Consider the following 16,201-nt stretch of genomic DNA (forward strand, 5'->3'; position numbering starts at 1 on the left):
GTATACACAGTCTTCTAACTTCACGTAATATTCTGTTACATCAGGGGTGTCAAAGTCCCTCCACGAGGGCCGCAATCCAGTCTGGTTTTCAGGATCTCCCCAATGCATATGCACGAGATCTATTTGCATGCAATGCTTTCATGGTATGCTAATAGATCTCATGCATATTCATTGGGGAAATCTTAAAAACCCGACTGGATTGCGGCCCTCGAGGAAGGACTTTGACACCCCTGCGTTACATGTTCAGACCTTACCAAGCGAAAGACAGTCCTAACCCCTGAGGTTTCAGCTTGTTTTACTGTCAGTATCATTTACGCTGGCCTTTACAAAGCTGTGGTAGATGTTTCTACGAGGCAAGTGCTCCGACACTCGTAGGATTCCTATGAGCGTCGGAGCATTCACCTCACCAACCCACAGCTTAGTAAAAAGAGCCCTAAGATGTCTAACTACATAGAAATACTTTTTTTTTTTTGCTTTCAATTCATCTTGAACACGTTTTTGAAGAATCACGCCCTGTATACACGGCTGGGGGTTTGGAATTAGCTGCAGCTCATTTTCAGAAATGAGAAATAGGTCCTTATGGTGTCACACATTCATGCTAAGGGTCAGATATGTATAAAGGGATTTCTCTCATTTTAGACCTATCAAAACAATTTTTTTTAAAAAAAATATAAAATAGTTCATCCAGCCCTAAAAAGGCTAAGAATATTCCAGCATAACAAACCAATGCAAGGTTGTTTTTTTGTGTGTTGGAGATCCAAAAGTAATACTCTGCTGCCACCTGCTGTTCTCTCGTTTGTCTATGTAAAATATAGAAAAATCTCTAATTTGGGGGTCCTTTTAGATGAGATGCACTTTTTCTTCCCAATAGGTAAAGAGCTTGAACCCACCCTTGTATCTACTTTTACTTCTCTTCCCGCTCTCTCCCTCTCTTTCCCCTGTATTTCCCCCCCTCCCCCTTCTGCCGCTCTTCTCATCCCCCACACGCATATACACATACAGTGGTACCTCGGAATCCGAACACCCCAGAATTCAAACAACTTGGAATCCAAACTATTTTTTTAATTAAATTTTGCCCCGGAATCCGAACGCTGCTTTGGAATCCGAACATACGGGAACTGCCAAGCGTTGCTCAGCCCAAAGTTTCCCCTCTGACGCAGCTTCCTGTTTCCGCCTGGGAGGGAAGCTTTGGGCTGAGCACCGCTTGCAGTTGCCAATCTTGCCGTCTCTGCCGGTTGGGGGGGGGGCAGGGCCCTATCTTCCTGTCTCTGCCACAGCGCATTGCTCCTGCACAGCCCAAAACTGTTAAATTTATTTGAAAATCTGAGTTTGAGGGACCAAGGAACGGATTAATCCAGTTTCTATTATTTTCAATGGGAAAAATTGTCTTGGAACTCGAACGGGGTTCTGGAACGGATTAAGTTTGGATTCCGAGGTACCACTGTAATAACTTAGAGTTAAACATCAAAACAACAGTGAATTCTTGCACCCTATGCTGTCATTTATTACAACGTGGGTTGGTTTAGAACTTCCCTAGAAGATAATATCGATAATAAGCCCATTATAAACTTTAAATTGAATTACTAGACCACTCAGATCCTCCAGGAGCAACCGTCTGGCTGTCTTCACTATAGTATCACATACACAACCTTAGATAGAGGTATTATTCCCGTTTAGGACCTCAGCGGTGCAAGCTGTGAGAACATTTCATTCACAGAGTTGTTTGCACTAAAGTCTTCATCGGTCTTATTTTATATATATTTTTTTAAATTATTTATCTTATTTAAATATTTTAGTTATAGATAAGTTAGAAAGGTACTCATCTCTTTTAGAAAAGCTCTAAAATTTAGCAAGCCTACCACCCTACTTTATATATATGACAGAACTCAGTTTGGGTGTTCTCTATCTCTGCCTTCTGGTGAATGGTCACAACCTACTTAAGGCAGAACTAATTCCCTTCTCCTTATGGTTTTTACTACCCCCACCCCCCTTGAACTACTATAACTAATCCTTGTACTCTGCCCTTCTGTTTCAGTTCATCTATGCTGTTAATGTTATATGTCTTAATTATTTATTATTCTATCCTTCCTAAACTAAACTAAACCTTGGGTTTATATACCGCACCATCTCCACGAATGCGGAGCTCGGCACGGTTTACAGGAAGAAGGATGAGAGAGGAACTACAGTGGAGAGATTAAAGAGTTAGGTGTAAAGGGGGAAGGTGAGAGGCCTAAGAGGGGGGAAGTGTTACAGTTTGGAGAATAGCCAGGTTTTTAGGTGTTTGCGGAAGAGTTGGAGGGAGCTTGAGGTTCGGAGAGGGGAGGTGAGGTTATTCCAGATCTCAGTGATTCTAAAGGGGAGGGATGACCCAAGTTTGCCTGCATGGGAAATACCTTTTATGGAAGGGAAGGATAGTTTAAAAATTTGGGAGGATCTGGAGGAAGTAGGGGTTGGGGAGTTCCAGGATAGAGGGATAACGGCAGGAAGGATGCCATGTAGGATCTTGTAGGCCAGACACGCACATTTGAAGTGGATCCTGGGGATTACTGGGAGCCAATGGAGCTTAGACAGGAGTGGTGAGACGTGATCAAATTTGCTTTTCGCGAAAACAAGCTTAGCTGCGGCGTTCTGAATCCGCTGAAGTCTGTGGAGGCTTTTCTTGGTTAGGCTGAGGTAGATAGAATTGCAATAATCCAATCTGGAGAGGATGATGGATTGTACTAGGACTGCAAAGTGTTTTTGGTGAAAATAGGGTCTGACTTTCCTTAGCATGTGAAGGCTGAAGAAGCATTTCTTCACCAGGGATTGGAGATGTTCGTTGAAGGATAGAGAAGAGTCTAAGGTGACACCCAGAACTTTGCTTGAGAACTCGAGCTGTAATGGGGGGCCGGAGGACAATGGGATGGAGGAAGGTAGATGGTCTAATTTTGGGCCGAGCCAAAGGAGTTTTGTTTTGGACTCGTTTAGTTTCATATGCATTGTGAATGCCCAGGATTGGAGGTTCTTTATGCATGAGGATATGTTCATGGAGAGGTTAGTGAGGTTCGAGTCGGTCTCAAGGAGGACGAGGATGTCATCAGCGTAAGTGTAAAGAGTTTCAAGGGGGGATAGTTGGAGTAGTTTCAGGGAGGACATGTAAATGTTAAAGAGGATTGGGGAGAGGGGTGAGCCTTGTGGGACACCACAAGTCGGGGTCCAGGGGGAGGATGAGGTGCCGCTCATGTTAACCATGTAAGAGCGGGAGCGCAAGAATTTGGAGAACCAATCAAGAACTATGGAGCTAATGCCTATCTCGGAGAGTTGGAAAATTAGAATGTCGTGGTGGACAATGTCAAAAGCTGCGGAGAGGTCGAATTGTAGAAGGACAGCAAACTTGTTACTTCCCTTATATTTTATTGTAAACCATTTAGATTTAAAATTTTCATATTCGTGGTATATCAAATAAATTAAATTAAACTACTTGTCTCTGGATTTATTTACTGTTGATGACAATGAACTCTGTCTTTTTTGGTCAACCAACTAGTTGTCAATAGGCTATTTGACGTCTTATGCATCCTTCACTAGAAGTTTCTTTATGCAACTCAGGTTGTTAAGTCATCCACTTGGAAGGGAAAAAAAATTAGAGGAAGCTTTGGTGATCAGTATTAACTCTTTCTTGTGGAGCCAGAACTGAACATTTGGGTGAGCCGCATGCTCTTCTCACATGCCAAAAGGAAGAATACCGTTATCTATGATCCAGCTGGAGTCATGAAAAGTTCTCAGTCACTAAGGAAACTATCTGTGACGGGAGGACATTGATTTGGGAAATTCAGAAAAGCAAGAGAAAGGCTACAGATGAGCAGAATTAGCTACTAGTCTGAGGAAAACCAGAGTTTCTACCGCAGCTGATGATTCTGCATAAATTAAAAAAAAAAAAGACTTACAATGAAATAACGAGGCATTGAACAATAACAGTGGAAAGAAATTAATACAAATACACACCTTTTACAGCTTCCCTTTCAATGTGGCAGCCTGAAGACTTGAGAAACGGCCCAAGGAGATAGTTTAATTTGTTCGGAAATGCTTCATAGTTTCACCACATTTAAAAGTCAAGTCTAATACAAATCTGGAATATTTATTACTGAAGGAACTGGAAAGAATGACTTCAGGAAACTTACATTGCTAGAGGCACCTTTGTCATTTTCTGGTGATAAGAAAAACCTATTAGTGTATAATTTATTGTGGGACTATATTTATATATACTACAGACCTCCAAACCAGAATGATTACTGCCTCATTTAAATTCTACTTGCGTACCAAACTCCCTGAACTGGAGGAAAAAGCCCTAATTAATTATTTTCCTCCCAATTTCTATCTCCCAATGCATACAAAGGCACAACACTCACGGCGAGGGTCATACTAAGAGTATCACCAGCAATTAGACAGACTCCACAAAATCCTTGTTACTGCTAGTGAATACACAGCGGAGGTACTATTCAAAAAGGGAAAAGGTGTCGATGAATGTGGACAAACAAGCTTACAGTGGAGCTTAGTGGGCTCAAAGAGTTATTATGACCGAAACAGAACACTGGACAATTCATTTCAAGCTGAAACTAAAGTCTTCCTTGCAAGCCCAACAGACAAAATCACCAAAACAACGTTACATATAAAAGATCATGACTACCCGATTACCAAAACAATAAAAATATTGGGAGTCACATTAGACACACACTTGACAATGGTTGAACACACCAACTCAGTGGTAAAAAAGTGTTTCCTGACATTATGGAAACTAAAGACCATCAAAAAATACTTTGACCCATTATCATTTAGACTACTAGTGCAATCACTAGTACGCTCTACACTAGATTACTGCAACATCATTTATATGGGCATTCCCAAAAAAAACAGTGAGGAAACTTAGAATAGTTCAGAACAAGGCAGTCCGTTTGATATTTGGATTAAAGAAGAGTGACCATGTCAGCCCCTACTACAGACTACTACACTGGCTGCCATTCGAAGCACGAACAATATTCAAGTTCACTTGCATAGGCTTCAAGCTAGTATGAGGACTAGCCCCCCACATACCTATTAGCACACTTCGTACTATACAGTCCCACGAGACAGACCAGAAATTGCAATCTATTCGCGTATCCACGCATTACCGGCTGTAAATACAAAACCTTCCCGGACAGAACTTTTAAGTACCAACAGCACTGGCTGGACAACTACATAAATGGAGCTGAACTGACCTACGTCGCCTTTAGAAAACCCAAAAAACTGCCTTATTCGACAAATATGTCAACTAAACTTCAACTACACCTCTCTCTTTTTCCTTTTTCTTTTACCTAATATGTCCCCCCTGAAAAAATTCTAAACAAACAGTATTATGTAATTCACCACTTTATCAAAAAGGGCCTCCCTGAATTTCTAAACAAACTGTATATTATAATTGCTGCATTTCTAAGATTCTGTATACTGTAATTTCTCTATCTGCATACTGTAAATCGCTGATTGTCCAGCTCTCTTCAGTTGTAAACCGCTTAGAAGTCGCAAGATTATGGCGGTATAGAAGAATAAAGTTATTATTATTATCATTACCATCTCAGAGCCATGTGATAATATACAACAGGGATGGCTGTGCTCCTCCGTCTTCTCTTGTGGCTTACTGGGTCAAACAGCTCAATGACACTTCTAAAGCATTTTTTAAAGTTATTTATTCAATTTTCAATACCATTCTCTCCAGGGAGCTCAGAATAGTTTATATTAATTTATTAAAGTACTCAAGCATTTTCCCCTATCTGTCCTGGTGGGCTCACAATCTATCTAATGTACCTAGGGCAAAGGGGGGATTAAGTGACTTGCCCAGGGTCACAAGGAACAGAATGGGTTTGAACCCCCAACCTCGGGGTACTGAGGCTGTAGCTTTAACCACTGTGCCACACACTCCAATTATGCCCTGTTTCACATAACACACCTTTGTTTACCTTCCAGCAAGGTAGAAATATGAGATCACAATATTCGGTCTTGTTATCGATCTCGTTTCTCAGAGCACAGAATATCTACTGAGCAGACCTTGTTCCATCCTATCATTCTCTCTGCAAGAAACTCCCCAACCCAATATGTCCTCTCTTGCCTGTCCAAATTAGATTGTGAGATTTTGTTACATTTGATCGCTACATCAGCTCATTTTTATTGTCTAATTGATGAGTGGACAACCTGAGGACTCGATGCAGGCTTTGTAGCTGAAACACGGTCCATGTCGGGTCCATTTTTCTTGTTCCACTTCTTATTGGTGACATTAAAAGCTTCAATCCGAAGGTCTGGTCTTCTCTGTTCCTTTCTTTATCTATTTAGCTTTGAGCAGTTTTGATGACTTTTTTGCTTTGATAATATGGGAACTCATTAAAGGACTTGACCTCTGCTGGATAACCTGACTCCCAATATATGTAAGCAAAGGGGATCTGAATTAAATGAATCTTTCAGTGTAAATAGATGTAGTTATTTAAAAACTAGATAAAATAGGACATTATGGTCTGAAGAACAGACTGGATGGGTTGATACTTAATTTTTATTTTTGGATGCCATTTTATAATCATTGATTGGTGGGTGTCTGTTCACTCTAGGTTTTGATTGAACGTTTTAGAATTCAAAAAGGAAGGGGATATAAAGAGAGGGCCCCTAAATAGAAAGAGGATGGTGTCAGAACAAAACTTAAATGACCCCCATGGATGTTGATTTGTTATGATGGGCTGGCGTGGTGCTCAGACAGCAGCTCCAGCTCTGAAGAACTAAAGCCAGTGTAAGGGAAATTTCTAAGGTCTATGTCCTGTATGTGGCAAGACAGATCAGGATGGGCTGGAATGGTCTTCAATAGCAACTCTACTAGGTAAGACGCAAGACCAGTCCTGAAAATCGCAAAGAAGAATTGGAGGAGTATGTTCATAGTCATGAACTGACAATAAATATGACTATTCTTGATTGGTTGGCTTTGCTTCCTAAGACCTGTATATGCTATGTGAATACTAAGACCGTGTCGGTTTTTAGTTCTCAGCCCAACCAACGAAGTTGGAACATTCTCCATTGAGAGCTATACATTTAATCCAGTGATTTTCCACTTTTTCGTTCCATATTTGTCTAACGGAATAAAAGAAATGGAAAATCACTGGACTAAGTGAGTAGCCCTTGATAGAGAATGCCCGAAATTTGTTGGTTGGGCTGAGAACTTTTCAGCGGCCCCTCATAGATGGAAAGAGAAAAGACTGGATTAGGGTTACCAGAGGACTTACAGATACTGAAAAGGAGACATGAAAGAACAGACACTGAGAGACACCAGAGGGCAGTGAGAGAACACAGACATCCGACTTTGAAACGGAGAATAAAAACGATCCTGGAGGAAAGAAGTAAATCAGCTAAAAACTGTACCCAAAAATGCCTTTTTTTTCTTCACAGCCTAAACTGAAGGCAGCTGATAAGTCTAATGAGACAATAAGTGCAACAGATACACTATCAAGATTAGCGTGAATCTCACTGAACAAAGAAGTTAATAGAGTTTCTGTGTTATGTCCAATTTGAAGCTCTGATTGCCTAGAATGCAAGACACGAGTGGATTCTACATGAGAATATGAGGGGACAAGACAAGTGGTTATGTGGAACAGTCTCAAAGTGGAGACGAGGCGGTCATAAACAGATGTAGGCACCAACCGATTAGGCTTAATCAGTATTGATAATTGGCTTTAATTGGACTTTTTTTTAATTTTTTTAATTCTTTATTCATTTTCAAATTTACAATAAGTGTAACAATATATCCAAACAAATTAACAATAAATATAACACTTCATAATCATCAATGGTACAAATAATATGCTCTTATCTCCCACCCTTCCCACCCTTTCTTATCATATAATCAATACCTTATACAATATGTAACAATAAATTTACCCTCCCCTCCCCCCCTCACAATCAAACTTGTAAATTTAAGGGGGAAAAAAAATGTCATCTAATCGGTACAATACTTTGTAAATGGCTCCCACACATTCTGAAATTTCCTGAAAAAACCGCACTGTATTGCAATAAATCTTTTACTTTGTGAGACGCTTTACAGCAGTTGGCGATTCTCGGTGTATTGGACCTTTTGGTTTATGATTTTTTATTCAATATTTTTTGTGGCATATTTTTCAAACCTTTTTGCATATCGGACCCCTGACAAAGGTTTGTCCGAAACACGGACCGTGTCGGGTCCCTTGTTTGGTAAAAAGGTTTTTATAAATTTATATTTGTCACAATAAATTCTGCCTGCAACTTGTACACATCTGCAGTTTGTTTTTGTTTGTTCCTGATTGCAATAAATCTTTCCATTTTATAAACATGACGTAAGGAATTCCACCAGAAATTATAATTTAATCTACTCCAATTTTTCCAATTATTCGTAATTTGTTGAATGGCAACCCCAGTCATTATAAGTAATAATTTGTTATTATTTGTAGAAATCTGACTTTTTGCTCTCTTTGCCATACCAAATTGCACAGTATCATATGATAATGCCACTGGGTTATCTAATAAACAGTTAATTTGGCTTTAATTGGACTTAATTGCAAGTCAGGTGCCTAACAAAAAAGTGTGATTCTATAAAAAGTAGGTGCCTAGTCCAAAGTGCCTACCTAAAAGTGGATGTGATTAGGAGTGGATCGTGGGCCTGTTTTCGCGTTAGGCGCCTAACTTAGGTGAAGAAAACCCTGGCATAAATTGGATGCGCCTATTAAGATGCCTAGCAATGCCTAAACTCAGGCAGCGGTAAGCGTGATTGTAAAGCAGGGAATCGCAAACTGTGTGCCGCGGTGAGGCTGCAGGTGTGCCGCAAGTCATCAACTGACTGCCTGCGGAATGTGCCTCTCGCGGAGAGAGGCGCGTCCTGCAGACAGTCTGCCGGTGCAAGCGCCTCTCCCCTCCTCTCCGTGCCTCTCCTGTTGAGCACCTCCCCCCCCCACCGGTTGATCAGGGCCTTCGCGCATGTGCGGACGGCGTGATGACATCACGCGCCATTGTCCAGGCATTTCCGGGTGCCCTCCAGCCGCGGCCTGCCGTTTAATGTGCTGCCGCTCCGGATAGTTTGTGAGACACTGTTTTTAGTGCGCGCCTGTTTTACAGAATCGGGCTTAATGCTGTATTAGTCGGCACCGATTTTTTTTTAGGTGGACTATTTAGAAACGGGCCCTAACTGAATTCAGGAAAACAGAAAGGACTTTATTGGTAGAGATATAAGAAATATAGCGATCTGTTACTAACACCCTTCCCCACCCCCCCAAAAAAAAAAAAAAAAAAAGAAACCAAACTTTAGAATCCTACACTGAATTCTCGTGACTACAGTCTATAGATATGTTACTGAAAAACTCTGTGCAGGCTCTGATATAGCCACCTTCATGGGGGGCTTTCACTAAAACACATTAAGATCTCCACACAACATATTTTAATTTGCGCATTGGCCCAGATTTCTATAAGAATAATTAGGGCTTTTTTTCTTTTTTTAACCTGGTTTTTCTGAAGGTCTCATGCTAATTTTTCTATTCGTGTGTAGGATTTGCGCAAAAAATGTATGCGGTAGCACTTACCGCTAAGGGCTCCCATGTGCTATCCAGTTAACCTGCGCTAACCTGAACGTGCTAAATGGATAACACTTCCACACCCCTCCTGGAAAAAAAAAAATAATATGAAACTAGCATACAGTAACAGGTAAATTACCACTTAAATGTGTTTTGCAGTACGCTTTTCTGATATACAAACTGCATGTCCCTTTAGCAAAAGGTAAGTGTAGTCAGTTAGGTCCATATTCTATAAAGAGCGCCATTTAAACATGATTTTTTAAAAATATAGGTGCCTAGAAAAATGGCGCCTTCATCATGGCTATGGAGGCGCATTGCGATGCCTAACGCCACTGCAGACGTGGCTAACGCTGGACGTGGAGGTAGGTGTCGTAAAGTGCCACCACAGTCGCGATTCACCTGAAAGGTAGGCACCGGCAACGTAGGCCTTTAATACCCTGAGCCTACATTCCCAGTTGCCTTTCACGAAGCCGTGATTCAAGAAGCGGTATTGTTGCATGTTTGACACACGATTGGTGGCCATTTATAGAAGCCGGCCCTTAGGGCCTGACGGTCAAATGGCTTAAATGGTCAGAAGAGGCTCCTGGTCATTTAAAATGGCCTGCCTGGGGCTAACTGGACGTTTTCAGTGGGTCCTAACCGGATACTGGCACTGAAAATACCTGGTTAATGCCCAAACAGAAATTGGCTACTTTGAGGGCATTCTGAGGGCGGAGTCGGCACTTAACCAGTTAAAGTTAACTGCGTAATTAGGCCTGCATTAAAGGCGGTCCTACCTTAATGAGGTTCTTTATAGCCAGTTAAATGTTGAATATCGCACTTGACCGGCTATACTTTGGCCAGCTCTACAGACACCTTGAAACACACACAGCCCAGCACTGAATTTCCGGGTCAGCAAAACCGTGATCCAAACATTGAGTTCGTAGGTTAACCTCCTGCCTTTTCTGGCATGACGTAGCAGTGCAGAATCAGGCAAAAATGATGGTTAAATGAAGCTGGAGCGGGAGAGGCATGGAAGCATGTCTGTTTAGCCTGTGACCAATCGCCTGCCTTTTCTGACAACAAACTTCTTTTTTTTTTTTGGGGGGGGCGATATTTGTGTTAGTTCTAAGGACTGGCATCCAGTGTTCCCGCTAAGCTGCGTTGGCCTGCGCTCGCGCACAAAATATTACATCGCAGCGCAAAGTTTCTCTTCACAGCGCACACACGCGTCGGTAAGGTAAGGGGACGCATTGGGGGGATTGCACTTCCCCACCATTGCCATGCTTCGGTTCCTCTTCTTCCTTCCTTCCTCCCCCCCCCCCCCCGCGGGACCCTGCGGCACCATCAACTCTTCCTCCCTCTAATGTCGGCCCTGCAGCTCCAGACTTCCTCGCACCTTCTCCCCTCCCCCTTTGGATCGCTATTATTTTAAATGTTATAGCCGCGGAGCTGTATCCATCAGTGGAGATGTCTAACCTCGGCCTGCCCCGGAACTCTTACTGCAACAGTGACTTCCTGTTCCTGCCTAGACGGGCGGCTGCTGCAGTAAGAGTTCCGGGGCAGGCCGAGGTTAGACATCTCCACTGATGGATACAGCTCCGCGGCTATAACATTTAAAATAATAGCGATCCAAAGGGGGAGGGGAGAAGGTGCGAGGAAGTCTGGAGCTGCAGGGCCGACATTAGAGGGAGTAAGAGTTGATGGTGCCGCAGGGTCCCGCGGGGGGGGGGGGAGGAAGGAAGGAAGAAGAGGAACCGAAGCATGGCAATTGTGGGGAAGTGCAGAGCTGCAGGGAAGAGTGTTGCGGTACCCAGCTGGAGGGAGAAGGAAGATGAGGGAGGGAATTAAAGGAGATGCCAGGGCTTGGAGCGTAGGAGGAAGGTATGCCAGTCTAAGGGAAAAGGAAGGGGGAGATGTGAGAGCATGGAGGGGGAGCGAAAGATGGAAGAAAAGGAAAGGAGAGAGATGCCAGAGAATCAGGGAAGGGGAGATACCAGACTATGAGGAGAGGTGTGGGAGAGGGAAGGCGAGGAGAGAGATGCCAGACCAATGGGGTGAAAGGAGAGATGGAAGGGGGAGGCATACAGTTTCTGGAAGGGGCATAGAAGGAGAGAAGATGCCATATAGGGGAAGAGAGACGGCAGACAGTGGATGGAAGGAAGAGAGTTACAAGAAGATGAGGAAAGGAGAAACCACAGAAGACAAAGGTAGAAAAAAATTTCTATTTATTTATTGCTTTAGGAGACATGTGTCACTGTTTCTGTGAAGCATTGTATGCAGAGTCCAGCTTCTTGCTGGTTCAATTTAACCTTTGTCTATGTATTTTTATTTTATCCCCCCTTTTACAAAACTGTGAAGCGTTTTTAGCACCAGCCTTGGTGGTAGCAGCTCTGATGCTCAGAATTTTTATGAGCATCAGAGCTGTTACCTCCGTAGCTAAAATCCACACTACAGTTTTGTAAAAGAGGGAGGGGTTAGTTTGTGATTACATATTCCTTACTAGGCGAAGGTGTTTTCTGTGTTCTGTGTGTTCGAAAGACATGGTTTTCTGTTAGGATTGACGGTGTAGGATTGATCTGTGCTGGTCTGGCTTGTTTAGTTTTACAATGGGTGTATTGATGTACTGCTCACTGCAATATGTAAGATGCTGCCTTTTCCTAGGTACTCATGTGTGACGTGTGGTTTGTTACTAAAAATCATGTTTTTCTTACAGATGGGGGGGGGTGCCAAAAAATGATGGGCCCCGGATGTTACATATGCTAGGTACGCCACTGTATGTAAAGATACCAGAAAGCTGGCGTAGCAAAAACTTCTAAGTTTTGAGTATTTAACCCTCCCACAATCTCACGGGCACTCGTTTCAAGTTTATTGAGATTTTGATTTAAACGCAATATCAAATATTTTCAATGCGTATAACAAAAATAAATTTGGGGAAATAAATAAAACCATTTGAACCAGTGTTCCCGCTAAGCTGCGCTGGCGTGCGCTGGCGCACAAAATATTACATCGCAGCGCACACGTTTCTCGTCACAGCGCACGATCGGAAGAGGCGTACGGCAGATGGCAGGGCGGCGAGAGGAGAATCGGGCGAGTTGGCTCATAACTTGCTGGCGCCCGATATTTTTGGCTCACGGTGAAAAAAGTTTGCTCACAACACCCGCCCGCTTAGAGGGAACACTGCTGGCATCACATTTTTAGTAAGAACAGGGCTCTCTGCAAAATGAAGTAATTTGGTGCCCTATAAAACAGCTCTTGGCACCAGCATTTGTCCACATGAGGGCGCTCTCAGATCAGGTTTACTCTGAATTCCACCTGGTTCTTTGAATTATTTCATGTATTCTTTGGATTTTTTTTTTTTTTTTTCATCTAACTATCAAGCCACTACTTTTCAATAAGCAGTTTATAGTTCTTTTTTTGTGGTTTTACCTGAACAGAAGGGACTGAAAGCACACTGTGCCCTCCTTGGCCTTTAACTTGTCTCCAAAACTAAATTCCTCAGGTAAAACATAGCCAGTAATACTTAAAAATGGTGTTAAAAATCTTTTTTAAAAAAGAAAAATGCTTTGGCCTGCCCTCTGCAGTTCCTTCTAACCCAGGGGTAGGCAATTCCGGTCCTCGAGAGCCAGACCCAGGTCAGGTTTTCAGGATATCCATAATGAATATGTATGAGATGGATTTGCATGCATTGCCTCCTTGAGATGCAAATCTATCTCATGCATATTTATTGTGGATATCCTGAAAACCTGACCTGGCTCCGGCTCTCGAGGAACGGAATTGCCTACTCCTGTTCTAACCGGCATGCTGGCCACATAGTTACACGACACATCCTTGTTGGATCTGATATTTCTGATTTAAGAGGACAATAGAATTCATGCTTTTTCCATTGTAAAATTGCTTCGAGAGGCGATTATGAAAGTCTCAGGTATTTATTTTGAGAGTCTGTTCTTCAAGGCTTGCAACACACAAGACTGGCCCTTACCATGTTGTTTATAAATGAAATATCAATCATTCAGGTGAGAACTGTATCCCCTTGGGAAGCTTCCGCTATATATTTCAACTCGTAATACAAGGCTGCAGAATGTTACAGCAACCTTCTGTGAACATGTCAGCACTTGAAGGGGAAAAAAACCCTCCATCTCTTTGCAAATGACAGAAAAGTCTGTAGTACAGCAGACACACCAGGAAGTACGGAAGAAATGAAAGGGAACTGGAAGAATGATGAAGAATTTTCAGTGTTAAAACGATCGCATAAAAGTATGCATTTGGAGCTCTAAACCCAGGGTTACCAGACCGGCTCCAGGATGGGCTTTCCAAAACCCAGCATTTGTCTGGGTATTGGAAAGTCCTGATGAACTCCGGCCGCATATGGAGGGGCCTCTGAGCATGAGCGGATGATGTCACACACATCCGCGCATGCTCCAGGCCCTCCAGATGTGACCAGAGCCCATCATCGGAGAGAGGAGACTTGCTGGGGGGAGGGGCTAGAGGCAGAACTGGGAGGGGCTGGAGATGGAATTGGGAGGGGCTGGAGTGAAACAGGGTGGGATTATGTGTCTGAGGTTTTCCTTTGTAAAATATAGCAACCCTCTCTAAACCACAACTCTTTCCCACAATCATTTATTACTTGGGCAGTAATGAATTACAGTAATTTTTTTTTACAGTTCAAACTATTTTATTGAAGGAATAAAAAACATTTATATAATAAATAAAGATATTCCTTACAAATTATTTCACATATTTTAAAATTCTAATCCATATAATATATAAAATACAATCATAAAATATCATTCCTCCAAACATTTTATATGACAAACCATAGTCCCCCCTCTTTCCCTTCCCCCCTCCCTCCTTCCCATTCCCCCCTTCCCTCCCAGGATGAAAGGTGACAAAGACAACCAGGCTTTGGAATACAATGAAGGCAACCATAGCTTCAATGTAATTCATTAAGAATTAAACTTCTTGCTCTAGGTGAAAGTTTTTGAATATATGGGTTCCAAGTAATTTTTTTATTTAAAACATTTATATCCCAATTATCCCAAGTCTATGTGGGTTACAATCAACATGCATAAGCATAACAAGACAAACAACCAAACATGTATGCATTAACAAAAAAACATTCCAGAACATTCTCACTCCCCTAAAAAGAAAATATCTATAAAACTGTAATATCTCCCCTATACACTACCAAAGGTCTCCTGAAATAAGCCTTCAAGCACTTCCAAAAAGATAACAACACAGGATCACAAATCTGCTCAGGAATTGCATTCCACAATCGCAAACCTGTAACACTGTATTTATTGAAGTTATACGACGAGGACCACAGAAGATTTAGAAGGGAGTAGTTTTTCAAGACTTGCGATTATATTGTAAGTCACTTTCACAAATCAGCCCCCAGATGTAGTCTCCCATCAAGTTCTCATTATATTGTCCTTGATAGCAGTGTTTGAAGTCCAGTATATCCTGATGGAAGTACTCACCTTGCTCCTCTGACTATGCTCTGACGTTCTCCTTGAATGTCTCAAGATGAGTATCAAGGACATGGACTTTGAGAGACATCCTACAGCCCATTTTACTGGAATTCTTCACCAAATTCTCAACCAACTCCACGTAGTTTTCGGCCTTGTGATTGCCCAGGAAGCCCGAACTACTGTGACAAAGCTATTCCAATCCGCTTTCTCCTTCCTAGTAAGCTTCTTGGGAAACTCCTTGCACTCCAGGATCTTCTTTATCCGTGGTCTGACAAAGACACCAGCTTTGATCTTTGCCTCAGACAGATTAGGGAAGATGTCTTGAAGATACTAGAAGGCTGTCGACACATGCTATGATGGTTTCAGCTGGTATACTTCTTCAGTCAACGTGTAATTAAACTCTAAAATTCATTGCTGAAGAATGTGATAAAAGCAGTTAGCTTAGCAGTGTTTAAAAAAGGTTAGGCTAATTTACAAAAACAAAAGTCCATAAGCCATTATAAAGATGGAGGATAAGCAGCATAAAATATATTTTACTCTTTGGGATCTTGCCAGGTACCTCTGATCTGGGTTGGCCACTGTTGTAAACAGGATACTGGACTTGATGGACCTTTGAAATTTGCCATGGAAATTGGATCTAATTGCTGTAACATTTATAGAATGTTTTTTGAGTGCCATTCACTGAAACTAGTACAATAAGCCCACAGTTCATGTGTAGGTTTATTTCCCCATCTCATATGCCATACACCTGCAGCTTGCATAATCTTTGGTCTTGGACAACAAGTTGGGAACAGGGTTTTGTTTTGTTTTTCAGGTAAAACACCTCCAAATAAAATCATAAAAGGCTCAAAGAGGCAAAGGGTAGAGGATGAGGAAGAAACGAGAGCTGGCTGATGAAATGAAGCATGCCACATCAAAGCCGGCAACTAAGCTGTGATCTCTTCTGCGAGGAAGCCGAGCCCTCCTCTGGCAGCTGTTCCATGAACTAGATTAAAAAAAAAAAAAAAGTTCTCCTCTAGTATAAAAAGAACAGCTGGTAAATACGAACTGGCAGAACAATGAAATGGACAGAAGGGCACAAGCAAAAGACTGTTTACCCTCCGACTAGAGCAGCGTATCCTTTCTTGTTAATTATGAATGATATAAACGCTCCCCAACTATGACAAGCGAAGT

At 42.1% G+C, this 16,201-nt stretch overlaps 1 protein-coding gene across 2 annotated transcripts in view; it reads right to left on the reverse strand.

The window, feature by feature from the left end:
- SLCO3A1 (solute carrier organic anion transporter family member 3A1) overlaps positions 1-16,201 on the reverse strand; it is a 214,752-nt gene that overhangs the window by 66,427 nt on the left and 132,124 nt on the right. The gene's annotated exons all lie outside the window — the stretch shown is intronic.

The sequence above is a fragment of the Geotrypetes seraphini genome, chromosome 14, assembly GCF_902459505.1.
Source record: "Geotrypetes seraphini chromosome 14, aGeoSer1.1, whole genome shotgun sequence".
NCBI lineage: Eukaryota > Metazoa > Chordata > Amphibia > Gymnophiona > Dermophiidae > Geotrypetes > Geotrypetes seraphini.